Below are 17,898 nucleotides of genomic sequence, written 5' to 3'. Positions count from 1 at the left end.
TGCTGGAGGCAGACTCCTCCAAATTCCTAGGAAGTGCATCCATGCTCTCGGGCACCTTGTCATGGCACCCAAAAGCTCACTGTACATTCCCGCTGACCGTCTGGCCATAGCCTCCATGTTGAGGTCCTCATCTGAGCCCTGCTGAGCAGAATTCGCATGCGAACTCACCCCCCGGGGAGCAGGCCCTCAAGCTTCCCTTTTCCTTCTGGGTCCCGGAGTATCACCCTCATCAAAGCCCAGGAACATTGCCTCCTCCACCAACATCATCTCCCCAGAGTCAGGGGCAGCTTGCTCAGGTGACTGTTTCTGAGCTAGGGTCTCCTGTCCTTTGTCCTTGTCTCCCTTGTCGCTCTCACTGGGGGGCTGAGGGACAGGCTGCTGCTGTGCTGGCTCATCATCTGAAAACATAAAGGTAAAAGAGTGTGGTTAAGTTCAGGGGAGCAGGGCAGGAAGGGAGCAAGGAATGGAGACATTACACATTAATGCAAAATGGGAAAGGCTTGTGGTTTAAGGGGGAAGTGGCATGAGGGAAGACGGAGAGGTGAGGAACACACCAGTACTGTCCCCAGGGGGATCGGTGTGGCTGTGTGCTGCAGTTCCTAAGAGTTGTAGGCCGATGATCTCCTGGACTCTGTTCCAGGTTAGTGAGGGGTCTCAGGTCTGCCTTACTGCCTCCTGTCCTTTCTTGTGACAGTTTGGCCTGCAAAAGAAAATAAAGCCTTTCAGTGAGAGTAGAGCTATGTGGCTGTCACATGTGCATACCATAGTTGAATAGCTGTTAATGTATGTAAGTATTGAGATGTGGATGTGACCTTTAGTAGGTGGATACATTTTATGTGTGAGCTCTGTGAGGTGGCACGTTCTACACTATCTACAAATAATTGTCTTGACATTGTGGCATGCAGAGGCAGTGGAAGAATGTACTTACCCTGACCACACGAGTGAGGTCATTGAACTTCTTGCGACATTGCGTCGCTGTCCTGTTCACGATGTTCCTGCCAGACACATATTGTGTTACCTCCCTCAATAGGCGCCTGTAGCCGGCTGGCATTGGCCTCCGGCCAGTCTCAGGAAACATGAAGGCCCATCGCCTCTCCACCGCCTCCACAAGAGCCTGAAGGACATCGTCGCTAAAACGCATGGTGCGCAGTCTCTTGAACACTCTTAGTTCAATTTAACGCTATTTATTCAGTAGATCGCAATCAGCCATGTGCAGTTAAAATGGTGTTGTTCATACAGACAGTTTTTCTCAATACAGATCCAGGGCGCTATGCCTCCTAGCTAGAGGGCGCTATAAATTTTATCGTTACACCTTTCCTTTCATAAAAAACAAAATGAATTAAAGTGAGCTTCAATATAAACTGGCAATTAACTTCTTATGAATACATGTAGTAAACAACTACAAGTTTAACAAACATCAACAAAAAGCTTGTCTTATTGAGACTTTATCCATGTGTCCAGTGTCCAGTGTCCGTGGTTTCTTATTTCTGTACATAGTGCTCCAGGTAATTTGGTGTTGTGCGCATTCTGTTGCTTTGCCTCAAATTGGTTGTTTCAGTGGTGTTCTGTGCACTGATCGTTTTAGTCCCTTTATCAGTGATCTGAAGTTAAATATCAGGCAACATATCCCTGTTTCCGCATGTTGCCATTGAAGTGCTGTTTCGCATGTTAGTTGGCTGTGTTGGCAGTGGATCATGTGTGGGTGTCACTGAGATCTCTGGAGTTTTGATGAATGTCTCAGTGCTCTTTCTCAGATGTTTCCTATTTCAGCGATACTCGGCCATCTTCTGTAATGATCTGATATTACCAAATGCTGCCTTATTTCTGAACCTGAGCTTTTTGCCACACTTTGCTGTCTTGTATTTGTTTGAGTCTCACTGTTACTCCTCCCTGCCGTGTAGGAAGTGCTGTAGCACCTCTGTTGTAGTAGTGTGCCTGTTTGGCATGGTTCTTTTTCTTGTTGACGATGACGTCATGTACAATTCTTGGTTTGAGTAGTTTGTTTGCGATTGGGATGTTTGTCTTTGTGTGGCAACCGAGTAAGCATTGTGCCGGTGAACTATCAAGGCCTTCAGTTGATGTGTTTTGCCAGATGAGAAAGTTCAGGTAGAAGTCACCACAGTCTTTCTTTGTCTTCTTGATTAAACGTTTTGCAAGCTTAACTACGTTTTCAAACTTTCCGTTGCTTTGTGCATATTCTGGTGAGCTTGTGTGATCAAATCCATATTTTGTGGCAAAGTTTGTGAACTGTTGCGAGTTGAAGGGAGGTCCATTGTCGGATTGAACCTTGTCTGGAATACCGTGGTTAGAGAAGTGTTTCTTAAGGTGTTTGATGATAACAGTGGCATCTTTCTTCCCGTGCAGATTGTCTATCTCAAAATAGTCCGAGTAGTAGTTCACTGTGCATAAGTAGTCTTTGCCATTGAGTGTGAATATGTCACAAGTAATCTTTCCCATGGTTTCTGAGGGAGGTCATGACTTATCAATGGCTCTTTTGGTTTGCTCGATTAATAGGTGTTGCATGTTTCACACTTTGAAACATAGTCTTTTATGTCACTGTTCAGTCCTGGGCAGTAAACAGATTCTCTGGTATATCAAAGAGTGCTCTCGACGGTAGTGTGAGCAGCATGAAGTCGCTGCCCAATTGCGGATCTCAGGATTTTTTGTATGACACAGCGATAGCCTTTGAAGACTATGCCATCTTGACTTGTGAGCTTGTCATGAACTTTGAAGTATGCATGCATTCCAGGCGGGCATTCATGTGTCATTTCTGGCCATCCCATTGTGATTTGTTGTATAACCAGTTGGAGCTTGAAATTGCACGTTGTATGTTAGTCAGTCCTTGTTTGGAGAGTGGGAGAAAGTCCACCATGTGGATGCATTCCACTGCAATTTCAGTTGGTGATCTCGCCACGTTTTTGAGGTATGCATGCAAGAGGGTGTCTACGAGTTACATTTCTTTTCCTGGTTGATACTTTATTTCAACGTCATATTGGTTGAACCAAATGAGCAGACGTTGTAACCGCTTGGGTGCTGCATATAATGGCTTGCGTCGTATGGCAACCAAAGGCTTATGGTCTATCCATAGTGTGATCTTGCGACCGTATGCATATTGATGGTTTTGTTTCATTCTGAAGGCTTGATTGAGCAGCTCCTTTTCGATTTGAGAGTATCATGTTTCTGCTGGAGTGAGCGCTTGGCTCGCAAATGCAATTGGTTGTTGCAGAAGGATGAACTCAAGACTGTTGCTCGAAGCATTGCCTTGACATTCGGTTGCAAGTTTGGGGTCAAAGTACTTGAGCACCGGAGAAGTTGTCACGCGTTGTTTGATAGCTTCAAATGCTTTGTCATGTTCTTCAATCCATTTCCAGACCGTGTCTTTATGAGTAAGCCATCGCAGAGGCTGGCTGAGGTCTGCAAGATCTGGCAAGAATTTTATGAGGTATTTTGTCATGCCGACAAATCGTTGCACACCTGCGACATCCTGCGGTTTCTGCATTTCATTGATTGTGACCACTTTGCTTGGGTCAGCTTTGAGTCCATCACTAGATAGTATGTGTCCAATGTATTTCACTTGGGAGCTCTTGTATTCAAACTTATCGAAGATTAGTTTGATGTTTTATTCTCTGCATCTCTGCATGAATTTGCGTAAGTTTGCATCATGATCATGATTGGCCTCTTTAAGTGTCTCACCGCGTCCAGTGATCAAGATATCATCTGCAATCTTGTGGACTCCATCTAGACCCTCAAGGTTCTGGTCTAATATCTGCTGGAAGATTTACGGGGCAGGATTCATGCCAAATGGCATTCTATTATATCGTTATCATCCCTATGGAGTCTGGAAGGTTGTGAGGTCAGAGGACTCTGTGTCTAGTTCACATTGCAAGAAACCCTCCTTTCAGTCTGCTTTAGGGAAGACCTTTACACTTGACATCTGCGGCAAGATGTCATCGATCACAGGAAGTGGATAGTGTCCACATTTCAGGGCATTGTTCAGATGTTGAGGGTCGATACATACTCGTATTTTTCCATTTGGCTTTTGTAGAGTCAGTAGACTGGATACCCAGTCCGTCGGTTCAACAACTTTCGTCCTGATTTGTCGTTCTTCCAAACGATCGAGTTCCTCTATCAGCGTTTGTTTGATCGTTATTGGTACCCGTCTGGGTGGGCATGACCCCTGGTGTCGCTGATTCATTAAGTTCAAGGTGGACTGTCCCTGGCATGTGTCCAAGTCCCTTAAACACACCTGGATACGCATTGTTGGCACCAGTTTTTGACGCTAGTGAGATGTTTGCCTTGTTTGTAGTTTGGCGATTAGCGTGGTTCATTTATCACTGCGATATTCTGATGCTGCACTTGTATCAGTTGTAGCTTTGAGCAGTGCATGAACCAATCAGTGGTGCACTTTGGCCCTCAATGATCACAAAGGGCACAACGTACTTTTGCTTGTTGTTTGTATTTTCCAGTGGCACATTACAAGTCCCTCCCACTGGAATAGTTGCATGGTTGTCATATAGTGACTGTATTGTCTTAGATTATTTTATCTTTAAGCCTTTAGGTAAGTATCTAAAAGGTAACACATTGCATGTGGCCCCACAATCTATTTGCATTTTTAACATTTGACCTTTAATGGAGAAGGTAGCCATCATCATCATAGGCAGTCCCTTGGAATGAAGGAAGACTTGCTTCCACTCTAAAAATGAGTCCTTAGGTGGCTGAACAGTCCAATACGAGAACCACAGTCCCTGCTACAGGTGGGACAGATAGTCATTGAGGGAAAGGGTGGGTGGGACTGGTTTGCCGTATGCTCTTTCCGCTGCCTGTGCTTAATTTCTGCATGCTCTCGGCGATGAGTCTCAAGGTGCTCAGCGCTCTCCCAGATGCACTTCTTCCACTTAGGGCGGTCTTTGGCCAGCAACACCCAGGTATCAGTGGGGATGTTGCACTTTATCAAGGAGGCCTTGAGCGTGTCCTCGTAACGTTTCCTCTGCCCACCTTTGGCTCGTTTGCCATGAAGGAGTTCTGAGTAGAGCGCTTGCTTTGGGAGTCTCGTGTCTGGCATGCGAACAATGTGGCCTGCCCAGCGGAGCTGATCAAGTGTGGTCAGTGCTTCAATGCTGGTAATGTTGGCCTGGTCGAGGACGCTAACATTGGTGCATCTGTCCTCCCTGGGGATTTGTAGGATCTTGTGGAGACATCGTTAATGGTATTTCTCCAGCGACCTGAGGTGTCTACTGTACATAGTCCATGTCTCTGAGCCATACAGGAGGGTGGGTATTACTACAGCCCTGTAGACCATGAGCTTGGTGGCAGATTTGAGGGCCTGAGATGACGAAGGTTGAACAGGTTCCCACTGGTTCTGTAGTTTAGTTCCACTCCAGCGGGGAGCTTGTGAGGTGGAGCATGGCAGCGAGGAAGATTGAGAAGAGGGTTGGGGCAATGATGCAGCCCTGTTTGACCCCGGTCTGGACATGGATTGGGTCTGTAGTGGATCCATTGGTAAGCATCGCGGTCTGCATGTCGTTGTGGAGCAGGCGGAGGATGGTGATGAACTTTTGGGGACATCCAAAATGGAGGAGGATGCTTCATAGACCCTCGCGGTTGACAGTGTCAAAGGCCTTTGTAAGGTCGAAGAAGACCATGTATAAGGGCTGGTGCTTTTCCCTGCATTTTTCCTGCAGCTATCGCGCTGTAAAAATCATGTCCGCTGTGCCCCGGAGGGGAAAAAATCCGCACTGTCTGTGATTTTGGCAATATGAGGGATCATTTCATCTAATCCAGAAGGTAGCCATAAATCTTGTTAGAATACTTTGTTTCAGCTTTACCAAGCATCTTTACAGTCATGACTTCAAAATCAGAATCATCATTGTCTTCATATAGTGCATGAACCTTTGACTTGCCCTTATACTTAAGGTTATGTGTAGACTTCTGCCTTCATCCATTCTTCCTGCACTTTTGAGAAAAGTGATTTTGTTTGCCGCAATTTGTGCAGGTCTTCCCATATGCTGGGCGTTTGACAGCTCATGTCTTTTAGCTTAATATCTACAATTGTTCATGTCTGTGAATTATTTATTGTGGGTCGGGGTTTCTGTCTGACAGATTTGACATCTTCAGAGTCTGAATCTATTTTAGTGAGCTTCATGGGTTTCATTTGTGCAACTGTAGCTTCTGTAATTTTACAGAGCATCACACATTTATCTAGTGTTAGACTTGATTCTTGCAACAGCCACTTATGCAGAGTGTTATCAGATATTCCACAGACTATGCTGTCTCTGAGGAAATCATCCCTTAAATTGCCAAAATCACATGACGATGCCAGCTCCCTCACTTTCATGAAATATCTGTCAAACCGCGCGTCCCCTTGTACACAGTTTTAAACTGGTACCTTTCATAGATGATGTTAGTTTTACCTTTACAGTACTCTTTCCAGAGCTTACAAATAATCTCAATTTCCTGTTTGTCTTCCTCTGATTTGTATGGAAGATTATTGTGGATATCTAGTGCATCTCTGTCAATGGCAGTGATAAACATTGCAACCCTAATTCTATAATTTTTTTCCCACAATATTCATGATAATTTCATAGCTGTCCCACAGCTTTTTGAATTTTTACCAATTGGTTTTCAAATCGCCAGTCACATGCAATGGAGATGGGAGAGGAATGTGCGCAGGAGTTGGCACTGTGGTGGTCATGATAGCTCACTACAGTTTAGGACTTTGAGTATGTCACATACATGTATACATTTCAAATAACTAGAGTACTAGAACAAGTCTAATAGTAAAATATCGTGGCCATGTATTTGTAGAAACACTTTATCAATCAAGGCTCTACAATAGCTTAAACATAGTGTTGTGTATCCAACATGGTTACTGCTTGTACTATTACAAGGTGTGCCACCAGAGGGCACTGCAGTGGGAGACTTGTAGGTTACCTGTACAGGTGTGTCAGGCCTAGTATAAAAGGCAGACCATCAGGTGTGATCCTCACTCTGGAGTTATTAATAGAGGACGAAGGTCACTACAGTTCAAGTACAACACATTGCTGCGTGGAGTCATTATCAGAGCATCTAAAGACATAACACATGGGCCCCAAGTTTCGGCCCGCGCTGAAAACGGTGCACCTCCGAGCTGGACGCCTGTTCTTCACGCCTAAAAGTGCGCTAGAAAAAAACTTCGATATTCTCCGGCTCCTCGGAGCTCGATCTCAGTTTGGTGCGGCGCGCTCTTCACAGTGGGGGGCGGAGACATACACTCGCGCCGATTCTGTAAGTAGTGGGGGGCGGGTCCAATTTAAATGAGCCAACGTGGTGCCGGCAACCATGCGCATGCGCGTTGGAGCGTGCGCGCACGCGCAGTGTCAAACAAACATTGGCACTCGGCCATTTTTAAAAGGACTCGGCTGCCGTTGAGCCACCGACGCCATCCCTTAAGTGTGGCCGAATGGCCTCAGCCCCCTTGAAAAGCTGCGTGCATCCGGTGTTGATCCTTCGGCTGCCGGCCAGCCACTGACACCGATCCTATCCCATGGCCGAATGGCCTCAACCCCCTTGAAAAGCTGCGTGCCTCCGGTGTTGATCCTTCGGCTGCCGGCCAGCCACTAAGAGAATGAAGGCCTGCCTGCAGCACAGCAGCTCAGCTCGAAGGCTGCTTGCTGCCGCTGTTGGGGCTGCCGTCGAGACACTGACGCCACACCCCTGCCTGTCTCTAACATGAAAGGCCTGCCTGAAGCACAGCAGCTCGAAGGCTGCTGATGTTTCACACAGGTAGGAACATGGTTTATTTAATCTTTTCTTTGCTTATAAATTTTTATTCAGGTTGGATTTATTTGTATAATATTTGTATAAGTATAACTAAGGATTGATTGTAGAATTTAATGACTTCTCTTCCCCCCGCCCCCTCCCCCCACCTCGTTCCCTATGCCTAATTTGTAACCTACGCCTGATTTTCTAAAGTGTAGACAAGGTTTTTTCGAGCGTACAAAAATTTTCACTTACTCCATTCTAAGTTAGTTTGGAGTAAGTTTTCACTGCCGAAACTTTGAAAACAGGTGTAAGTGGCCGGACACGCCCCCTTTTGAAAAAAAAATTCTGTTCCAAAGTGAAACTGTTCTAACTGACTAGAACTGGAGCAAACTTAATGCCGAGAATTTGAATTTCTAAAATATTCCGTTCTACACCAGTTGCTCCAAAAAATCAGGAGCAACTGAGGCCAAAACTTGGGCCCATAGAAACATAGAAACTTACAGCGCAGAAGAAGGCCATTTCAGCCCATCGTGTCCGCGCTGGCTGACAAAGAGCTGCACAGCCCTTGGTCAGCGGCCCTAAAGGTTACATATAAACCTATGAACAATGACGGAAAGGCAAAGAGCACCCAGCCCAACCAGTCCGCCTCACACACCTGCGACACCCCTTATACTGAAACATTCTACACTCCACCCCAACCGGAGCCATGTGATCTCCTGGGAGAGGCAAAAACCAGATAAAAACCCAGGCCAATTTAGGGAGAAAAAATCTGGGAAAATTCCTCTCCGACCCATCCAGGCAATCGAAACTAGTCCAAGAGATCACGCTGGTTGTATTCTATTCCCTGCAGTGCTTACCATTATATCTGTGCCATCCAACAAAAGGTCTTCCAATCTAATCCCAATTACCAGCTCCAGGTCCGTAACCCTGCAGATTACTACACTTTAAGTGCCCATCCAACCATCTCTTAAAAGTGGTGAGGGTTTCTGCATCCACCACTCTTCCAGGCAACGAGTTACAGATCCCCACAAGCCTCTGCGTAAAGGTGCCCCCCCCCCCCCAAATCCCCTCTAAACCTTCCATCAACCACCTTAAAACTATGCCCCCTTGTTATAGACCTCTCCACCAATGGAAATAGGCCCTTACTATCGACTATATCCAGGCCCCTCAGTAGTTTGTATACCTCAATGAGGTCTCCTCTCAACCTCCTCTCAACCTTATGCTATCTTTTTACTTTACTAATACCTCTAGATTACTTTACAAGTTTATGACTATTTATCGCTCTTCACGGATCCAAGCGCGATGTGTATGAAGCACACTCTGCACTGCACTGTTTAACATTGATTTCGATCGGCTCAAAAAAGTCTTACAGTTCCAATATTTTGATCATAGCTGCGTTCAACAAAAGATTGCAAGTTTCCGCTTTTGACACCATGTGTTTTATAGTCTCTTGAACACTCTTAGTTCAATTTAGCTCTATTTATTCAGTAGATCTCAATCAGCCATGTGCAGTTGAAATAGCGTTCCTCATACAGACAGTTTCTCTCAATACAGATCCAGGGCGCTATACCTGTTAGCTAGAGGGCGCTGTACATTTTATCGTTACAAGCAGATGTCCTTGACACCTGCTCTACTGAGCAGGTGAAAATCACAGTTTATCAGCTCCTGGCGGCTGTTGTTAATTGCCCACCCGCGAGGTGAATAGGGTTAAAAAAGACCCCACCCCCAGGTTTTCTAAAACTAGAGTGGTCCACCTGCAACCTGAAGGAATTTGGGAAATTTCTTCTAGTCAGACTGTGTGTAAGGGATGGTTTGCAGGGGGTCAGCTTTCCCTTTTGACCTTATATGAGCGGTTCCGAATCGCTCCCACACCCTTGGTTCTAGACACTGGAATTAGGAAGGGATTGTGACAGACTTGGACAGACAATCGGTTTCAAGGTAGGAAGCAGGTATGGCTTTATTGTGTTTAATAACACACACAGACCAATACACACTGAGGGGTACAACACATTGAATAAATTGTCAAATTACAGCCTGTGGGGAAAAGAATACGGCTTAAACTCTAAATGGGATAAAAAGGAGAATGCAGATACATTTCCACAAGTTATCCCAGCCTCCCTCCTCCCAATTCCCTTAATTAACGAAGTTATAGCTCTGGGGGGTTCAGGGGCTATGCTCACCAATCCCCTTTTTGACAGTTCCAACTCCAGGGTTCGCCTTAGTTGTCTCTGGGGTTCGCCTTAGTTGTCCACGTTCTGTAGTCTGTACCCCTTGGTAGCGTAGGACCAGCTTGTAGAGTGGAAAAATCTTCGGTTTTTCTTCGTTTTTGTTGGGTTGGTTCCGGTTGACTATTGGGTTGGTCGCGATGGCCCGCAACTTTCCAATAGTCGTTTTGACAGCCTGTTTGCTGTTGTGGTGCTGTCCTTCTGGGTTTTAGAGATTCCTTTCGCCGATGTTTCGGGATCCCACTTTTCGAGGCTGGTGTAGAACTTATGCAACGAGACTGCTAACTTAATAGTGTCTCTTGAAGCACACCTAACTGCCAGAACAGACTTCAATTATACTAAAACAGGCTTCTTTATCTTCCATCAAATCTAGCTCAGTTCTTTGTTTCGATTTTGCAGCCAGCTAACTGAAACTTGATTAAGTGGTTTTAATCTGGCGTTAATAGGCTTTTCGAAGTTGGTGAGCTCTCCATTGTGCTAGTCTGGCCTGAGCCAGATATTTCTATGCCTGTTGAAAAGGTGTTGGAATATGTATGTGACATTTGGGTCCTCTGGGTGCGGTGATAAATGTTTCTTCCATCGTTGATTGCTTAAATGATAATGTTTTCAAGGGACAAGTTTCGAGGGTATACAGTTCCCAGACAATTTGATTCGTTCCAATGTCCAAACTGGCCCTTTAGATATTGACCCCACCCCTTTTATTGCAGACCCAACATACACCTTTTAAAAATCCCAAATTCGATTAAAGTTCGTAGTTTCTTCCATGTGCACTTTAGGATTTCAAACTTTCTGGTAGATAGTTCCAAATTAAATTCCCTTTCCTATGAGCCCAAACACTGGGGGGGGGGGGGGGTGTCTCCATGAATGCATCCCCTTTTATCCCCTGCAGGCCTCGTCAGCCCCTTTAAAATTAATTTGTGTCCCAAAGTTTTCCTTCCATTTTAAAAGTCCAGAAAGGGATTCTTCTCCTCTGCAGGGGAAAGGTACCTGGAATCTTTGCGAGATATTGGTAAATTCTACATGTGGTAGGCTACATGCTCATTATTTCCACTCCAAGGTAACACCTGCCTTATAAAAACACATCTACATTGCAAATTAGGTTAATTTGCTTCATTTCCTTTCTGTTGGCAGGCCTTACAAGAACAAAAGGTTGAGTGACTTCTGTTCATTACAAATTCACCAAACTACGAGTCATCGTTTGCTCATCCAAAATTGCAGGAAATTAAATTTAACTAGTTTGGAACATTTTATATTAGCCAGTACACAGCAATATAATTACAATTGCATATTAAAAACAGTTTTACTTTTATGTTATGCTTTATTACAATTGTCCAAATTAAATTGTTACAATTAGAATTCTGAACCTTGATAATTATAATAATCTTTAACTGCCAAACTGTGTTTTCTGAATTAAGTTCTGCTGAAACGTGATCTTGTCCTTTCTCTCTTCACTTGTTGGCAGATCATTTCTAACCATTTCTGTTTTCATTTCTGATAATTAGCATTTGAAATATTTTCTTTATTCGTAAGTTTTGAAAACTTATAATGTGGATAATGATTACCAGGAGCATATTACAAAGCTGTAACACGGCGAGTGAGATCGCATGATAGCTCTACTGCAGAGGACACAGATTCTCACTTCGAGGGCCCAGGCTACCGAAAAAGCTTGATGGGCATATGTCAGGAAGTGCTAGATGCACTGGGCAGCCTGCCAATAATTAATTAGAAGAAATTTCTGCTCATCCAATACTGGATGTCCGATACGCAGTGGAGAGGTCGAGAGAGGTGGTAGTGAGGTAGAGCTGGGTGTCATCAGTATACATGTTCTGTTTTCGGATGATGTCGCCAAGGGGCAGCATGTAGATGAGAAACAGGAGAGGGCCAAGAATGGCATTGGAGAGGCAATAGGAGCTCCTTGGGAGACTCCGGAGGTAACGGTGCAGGAGCAGGAAGAGAGGCTATTTCAGGAGATTTTCTGGCTACAATTGGATAGATAAGAATGGAACCACTCGCGGGTAGTCCCACCCAGCTAGAGAACAGAGGAGAGGTGTTGGAGGAGGATGGGGTGGTCAATCTGATATTGATCGACCCACTGAGCATTTCCAAAATTTTCTCTGAGCATAAAAAACTTAACAAAAGTTTAATAGGATAATTGCAATGCTTATAAACTTGAAAATTGATTAGATAAACGAGGTAATAACTGACTTCAACTAAGAATTAAATATTAGAGCGATCACTTCATCTTGAACGCAGCTCTTTTCCCTGAATTGACTGGAATTCGGGATACATTGTTGCGGGATTTAAACAATTATGGCTGCCTCCATAATGAGGATAAAGAGCTGGTTCTGGTGGCTGGAGACCTCAGAAGTGAAGACATCAGGCTCCTCATTGTAGTCCGTGCTTTCACTCACTGCTCTCAGCAACAGCAATTTCTGTTGTACTTTTCAGAAAGGCAAATGCTTCACATCTCTAAAGTCCCTATGTGCCTGTGTTATTAATATCCAATTATTATTCACTTTCAGCATGATTGCACATCTGCAATATCTTCAGCAAAAATCTATAACATTTTGCAATCTTAAGCAAGTTTGCAGCACTTTCAAGCACAATAAAAGGAAATGATCAAACCTAAAAAAACCCTCCGAATACCATAACCAATAATAGGATACTGGACTCGATGTTGATAGACTATTTGAAATAGATTAGGGAGAACCAGAGGACACGGGTATAAATGTAGAACTAGGTTAGATGTTAGGAGATTTTTCTTTTTCCAGAGGGTCATAGATCTTTGGAACAAGCTCTCGTAGTAAGTGCGGAGTTGCTGCAGATCGGTCAGGGATGAGGTAGATGGATGGGAATGGATGAGTTTGGAGATTGTATATGATAGTCCAAAAGGTATCAAGTACAGTTTGGGTGCAATTCTCCTTAGCCTCCTTCACCTACAAGGCTGAGAGTCTATAGTCCCCTCCAATATTGCCAGATCCCAGCAATTCTTCAATACTGCTGGTCTCTGCCCCAATGCTCCAAAATCCTCTCTCTAATTGCTAAGCTTCCAGACTCCCCTCGTAAAACTCTTCCCCGCAAACCCCAGAGCTGTGTTTCAATGCTCTGAAATCCCTCGATTTCATTCCTAATTCTCTCTACTCCCAGAGCTATCACAATGTTGTCAGTCTCTGAACCTCCCTCTCCAAGATTCTTCTAGGGACCCTAGATCCCAGGATATCTCCAGTATTCCCGGGATCCCATCTCAGTGTTTGCAGACCCTAGGACCTCCTCAAACTACTGTTAGACTCTCAGATCCCATCCCTGTACTTGCCAGGCCTGGAACCCCTTTCACAGTGCTCCTAGATCCAAGGCTACAACGCGTGATGATAAGTCAGAGTCCTTGAAAATATTACTTGTCATAACATCTCTGTTGTTTTAAAACTTTCAACTCATCATGAGCAATATCACAGTAGATCTGCCGCTAATAAATAAAGAAATAAACAGATATTTTGGAACAAAATTGGGAATTTAGAGACAACACACAGGAAAAGAATAATTCGAGAAAGTACACATTTAAAAAAATATAACTCTGAGCAAATCTGAAGCTCTTAGAAGCTCTGACCCTGAAACGACCATCTGACTACATATCCGCTCCATCATTAAGACCGCCTATTTACCTCCATAACATCACCTGACTCCGCCCCTGCCTCAGCTCCTCTGCTGCTGAAAGCCTCATAGATTTGTTACCTCTAGATTTGACTATTCCTATGCACTCCTGGCCGTCCTTCCATGTTCAACCCTCTGTAATCTCGAGGTAATCCAAAACTCTGCTGCCCGTGTGCTAACTCGCACCAACTTTCATTCACACATCATCCCTGTTCTCACTGATCTACATTGACTCACGGTTAAGCAACGCCTTGATTTTAAAATTCTCATCCTTGTTTTCAAATTTCTCCATGGCCTTGTCCCTGCCTATCTCTGTAACCTCCTCCAGCCCCACAACCCTCCGAAATCTCTGCTTTCCTCCAATTCTGGCCTTTTAAGCATCTCCAATTTTAATTGCTCCACCATTGGCAGCCATGCCTTCAGCTGCCAAAGCCCTAAACTCTGGAATTCCCTCCATAAACCTCTCCGCCTCTCTTTCTTCAATTAAGACGTTTCTTAAAAACCTACATGTTTGACCAAGCTATTGGTCATCTGCCCTAATATCTCCATATGTGGCTCGGTGTCAAATCTTGTTTGATAATGCTCCTTTGAAGTGCCTTGGGACGTTTTACGACATTAAAAGCGTTATATAAATACATGTTGTTACATCACATGAAACAATAACACATATTGCAAAAAACATAAATCAATTCACTGTTAAATTGAATAAGTTATACAGTACATATAAGATATGGAAGCTAAATATGATTTTTTGCAAAAATGGCACAAATTGGATTAAGCTGGTCCATGGTGCAGTCCCACCTATGGCGGTAGTAAAGATGGCAAGCCATGGTAACATTTGCAACAGGAGTCCCTCCCCCTAATTTGAATATGTTACAAGCCCAGAGAACTTGACCTGTAAGATATTTGGTTGCCAAAGGCTAAAATCCAGTGAGGCACCAGTTCTGAAAGAAATGTGGCTCATCATTAAAAATAAGTTATGATGGCAGAAAAATGGACTAGTTGTTCACAATGGCACAGTGGAGATATGTGGGTCCACTTTGCAACTGAAGAATTAGAGATCCTGCCACATGTCATGCATCAAAGGAAGATGGTCTTATTTAGGTCTGAAGGCTAGCTGCATGGGGGAAGATCATTGATCGAGTCAATGCAGTCACACAGTTCCCTTGAGAAGGAATCAGACTCTTAATCAAACTGGCAGCAGCGTTTTGCAAACTGACTTAAAATGAACTGACAAAGGGGGTAATTTTGACTTTGGGTGCTATTGTAAAACGAGTGATATTGATACAGTTATATCATTATACATCTCTCCCAATTTTCATTTCTGTTGAATAACAGATGTATAGCAGGCAGTTGAATCGATATTGCCCACTTTACACTTTCACCTAATGTCAAAATTATCCCCAAAGTGTTTTATTTATTTGCTGTTATATTGTCGGAATGTTAGCTTTTATCCTTTGTTTGTTATGTATGCAGTTATAATGGGTGACTTTAATATGATTGGGCTAGCCAAACTGGAAGCAATACGGTGGAGGAGGATTTCCTGGAGTGCATAAGGGATGGTTTTCTAGACCAATATGTCGAGGAACCAACTAGGGGGGAGGCCATCTTAGACTGGGTGTTGTGTAATGAGAGAGGATTAATTAGCAATCTCATTGTGCGAGGCCCCTTGGGGAAGAGTGACCATAATATGGTGGAATTCTGCATTAGGATGGAGAATGAAACAGTTAATTCAGAGACCATGGTCCAGAACTTAAAGAAGGCTAACTTTGAAGGTATGAGGCGTGAATTGGCTAGGATAGATTGGCGAATGATACTTAAGGGGTTGACTGTGGATGGGCAATGGCAGACATTTAGAGACCGCATGGATGAATTACAACAATTATACATTCCTGTCTGGCGTAAAAATAAAAAAGGGAAGGTGGCTCAACCATGGCTATCTAGGGAAATCAGGGATAGTATTAAAGCCAAGGAAGTGGTATACAAATTGGTCAGAAATAGCAGCGAACCTGGGGACTGGGAGAAATTTAGAACTCAGCAGCGGAGGACAAAGGGTTTGATTAGGGCAGGGAAAATGGAGTATGAGAAGAAGCTTGCAGGGAACATTAAGGCGGATTGCAAAAGTTTCTATAGGTATGTAAAGAGAAAAAGGTTAGTAAAGACAAACGTAGGTCCCCTGCAGTCAGAATCAGGGGAAGTCATAACGGGGAACAAAGAAATGGCAGACCAATTGAACAAGTACTTTGGTTTGGTATTCACTAAGGAGGGCACAAACAACCTTCCGGATATAAAAGGGGTCAGAGGGTCTAGTAAGGAGGAGGAACTGAGGGAAATCTTTATTAGTCGGGAAATTGTGTTGGGGAAATTGATGGGATTGAAGGCCGATAAATCCCCAGGGCCTGATGGACTGCATCCCAGAGTACTTAAGGAGGTGGCCTTGGAAATAGTGGATGCATTGACAGTCATTTTCCAACATTCCATTGACTCTGGATCAGTTCCTATCGAGTGGAGGGTAGCCAATGTAACCCCACTTTTTAAAAAAGGAGGGAGAGAGAAAACAGGGAATTATAGACCGGTCAGTCTGACCTCAGTAGTGGGTAAAATGATGGAATCAATTATTAAGGATGTCATAGCAGCGCATTTGGAAAATGGTGACATGATAGGTCCAAGTCAGCATGGATTTGTGAAAGGGAAATCATGCTTGACAAATCTTCTGGAATTTTTTGAGGATGTTTCCAGTAAAGTGGACAAAGGAGAACCAGCTGATGTGGTATATTTGGACTTTCAGAAGGCTTTCGACAAGGTCCCACACAAGAGATTAATGTGCAAAGTTAAAGCACATGGGATTGGGGGTAGTGTGCTGACGTGGATTGAGAACTGGTTGTCAGACAGGAAGCAAAGAGTAGGAGTAAATGGGTACTTTTCAGAATGTCAGGCAGTGACTAGTAGGGTACCGCAAGGTTCTGTGCTGGGGCCCCAGCTGTTTACATTATACATTAATGATTTAGACGAGGGGATTAAATGTAGTATCTCCAAATTTGCGGATGACACTAAGTTGGGTGGCAGTGTGAGCTGCGAGGAGGATGCTATGAGGCTGCAGAGTGACTTGGATAGGTTAGGTGAGTGGGCAAATGCATGGCAGATGAAGTATAATGTGGATAAATGTGAGGTTATCCACTTTGGTGGTAAAAACAGAGACAGACTATTATCTGAATGGTGACAGATTAGGAAAAGGGAAGGTGCAACGAGACCTGGGTGTCATGGTACATCAGTCATTGAAGGTTGACATGCAGGTACAGCAGGCGGTTAAGAAAGCAAATGGCATGTTGGCCTTTATAGCGAGGGGATTTGAGTACAGGGGCAGGGAGGTGTTGCTACAGTTGTACAGGGCCTTGGTGAGGCCACACCTGGAGTATTGTGTACAGTTTTGGTCTCCTAACTTGAGGAAGGACATTCTTGCTATTGAGGGAGTGCAGCGAAGATTCACCAGACTGATTCCCGGGATGGTGGGACTGACCTATCAAGAAAGACTGGATCAACTGGGCTTGTATTCACTGGAGTTCAGAAGAATGAGAGGGGACCTCATAGAAACATTTAAACTTCTGACGGGTTTAGACAGGTTAGATGCAGGAAGAATGTTCCCGATGTTGGGGAAGTCCAGAACCAGGGGTCACAGTCTAAGGATAAGGGGTAAGCCATTTAGGACCGAGATGAGGAGAAACTTCTTCACCCAGAGAGTGGTGAACCTGTGGAATTCTCTACCACAGAAAGTAGTTGAGGCCAATTCACTAAATATATTCAAAAGGGAGTTAGATGAAGTCCTTACTACTCGGGGGATCAAGGGGTATGGCGAGAAAGCAGGAAGGGGGTACTGAAGTTTCATGTTCAGCCATGAACTCATTGAATGGCGGTGCAGGCTAGAAGGGCTGAATGGCCTGCTTCTGCACCTATTTTCTATGTTTCTATGTTCTATGGAAGTATGATTCTTAAATTATAATATCTTTAAATAGTTGCAACTGCACTAAGATAATGACCATTGAACTTTTGAACTGAGTCTTACCCTTACAGCACCGGCTGATTTTAATATGAAGTAATCCAACTGCTTAATGGGATATGTTAATTGGAGACATACCATTACAACTCTTTTTGGGGACAAAAAATAAACATTAAATCAAGTGCCCCCTGATCTGGGGGACATTCCAAACATTTTTCAAGGCCCTTTTTTGTGTTTTATTTTGTTTTTTTTGTATTTTTTTGTAGTGTTTTGGTTTTTTTTGGCACTAAA

Source organism: Pristiophorus japonicus, chromosome 2 (assembly GCF_044704955.1).
Source record: "Pristiophorus japonicus isolate sPriJap1 chromosome 2, sPriJap1.hap1, whole genome shotgun sequence".
NCBI lineage: Eukaryota > Metazoa > Chordata > Chondrichthyes > Pristiophoridae > Pristiophorus > Pristiophorus japonicus.
Note: the sequence above shows the minus strand (reverse complement) of the source record.